This window comes from Nematolebias whitei, chromosome 13 (genome assembly GCF_014905685.2).
Source record: "Nematolebias whitei isolate Nwh7 chromosome 13, NemWhi1, whole genome shotgun sequence".
Taxonomy (NCBI): Eukaryota; Metazoa; Chordata; class Actinopteri; order Cyprinodontiformes; family Rivulidae; genus Nematolebias; species Nematolebias whitei.
The window spans coordinates 4,002,840-4,004,698 of record NC_056510.1 but is presented as its reverse complement, the minus strand read 5'-3'; the positions used below and the strand labels follow the sequence as shown (position 1 = coordinate 4,004,698).

The window sequence follows — 1,859 nt, the reverse complement described above, 5'->3', positions numbered from 1 at the left end:
ACAAATGTACAGGAAGTACACACAGATATGCAGGAAGTATACACAGATATACAGGAAGTACACACAGATATACAGGAAGTACGTACATGAAGATCAGTCAGGAGAATCTGCCATGAGCCGTGTGTGCAGCTTGTTTTTACACTCTCATCAGTTCAGCCGAGCTCACAGTCTCTGAGGCGTCCTTGAAGTGACAGCTGCGTGCTACAGCCTCATCCAGCTCCTCATCCAGCTCCTCATCCAGCTCCTCATCCAGCTCCTCGTCCAGCTCCTCATCCAGCTCTCTCTGCTAACCCAAACATATGGTTCATGGGCAGAGTTGGCATTCTCAGCCATAGGAGTTAAAAGCATCCATAACCTTTGATCAAAAATTCCCCAACAGCTTTACCATTAGCCATGTTTTCACTAAACCTAATTCAAATACACTGCATACGGTTGTATTTTTTACTAAAAAGCAACATTTGATATATTTTAAGGCTGGAATTATGATTTTTTTTCTTACTTGATACAGCAGCAAACATCTATTTGCTTTGCAGAGACAAAGCTCCAATGCTTTCTGTCCGTACAGCCCGTCCCACCAGTAGTACATGTAATTCTACGTGAATCTGAAAGTCTGACAAATGATCAGATTTTACACGACTAAAACTTTTTTGTCTTAAAAAACGTTCTGTGAAAAGTTGGAAAGGAGTAGAGTCTGTTTTTGTCTTTTAAAGAAAAGTACGGAGAAGATCATCCATCTTTTATTTAAATTTCTGTGTTGGTTTTGGAGATCCTTCTGCTCTCGTGTGACATCCTGTAATTTTCTGACACTCTGCAGCTTTAAGATGAGATAAAATGATGCTCGTCTTCTGAACATTTATAAAGATTTCTAAGAGAAAACACAAGTTTATTTAAAAAAAATCTAAGCTCCACAGAACATCTGAATTAAAGCAACATTTGTACAGACAGTTTAAATTATACTTTGGTAATCCTTCCTATTTTTTTATATTATTTATTCAGAACCATGTAGACATGGCAACAAAACTCTTAAATCCAGTTCTCAGTCACATTTTTGCACTCAGATATTCTGTTATCTGCTGAAAAGATGAAACATTTCAAACAGAATGAGACAAGTACTGCACTTAATGATTGTGTAAAAAATGAAAACACTTGAGCCAGTAATTGTAACCCTTCACCAGCACGAGCTTGTAAATGAGCACTAGACTGACGTTTTACTGTGACGCAAAGAGAAACACACAACGACACTTTTTGACTTTAACTGAAAGGAGCTAAGAAGAACAGGAAGAAGATTTTTAACAAAACTTTATTTGCACAACAAGTTAACACAACAGTGTTAAAAAAGGTGATCAGGACAAGCTCAAAATAAAACATTTACTTGAGGAGCTTGTTGTATTGTAGTTGTCCCTGATCAGAAATGGTCCATAAAACCTTCTTAAATCTCCACAGTTTCACAAAGTTCTCCAAGTGTCCAGTGTCTCTGTGGAACGCCAGTCTGGCCTTGACGTTGCACCTCCACAGAGACACGGCTAAAAAGTTTAAAGTTTGGGATTTAAACTTAGTGGCTTGGCTGTAATGAACTCCATTAATAAAAACAGATTTGGTGAAACCTGTGTCAAAAAAGGCTGAAGATCCTCGTCATTAGATTAAACAGAGCCGTCAGTCGTGCACAGTCTGTAAAAACATGAAAAACACTCTCAAACTGCAGAAAGGACACTCGTTTAAAACCTCAGGATTGATGACCGACAAAAGAGTTCGTTGCAACGGCGCCGTGAAGGATCCTCCACTGAAGATCACCAGTCGAAGAAAAAGAAGAACATGATGATGAACAGGGAGAAGAAGAAGAACTGGAACAAGAAAGAAGA

At 38.6% G+C, this 1,859-nt stretch overlaps 1 protein-coding gene across 2 annotated transcripts in view; it reads left to right on the top strand.

The window, feature by feature from the left end:
• Positions 1 to 1,859, top strand: part of hspbap1 (hspb associated protein 1) — a 13,497-nt gene that overhangs the window by 6,604 nt on the left and 5,034 nt on the right. The gene's annotated exons all lie outside the window — the stretch shown is intronic.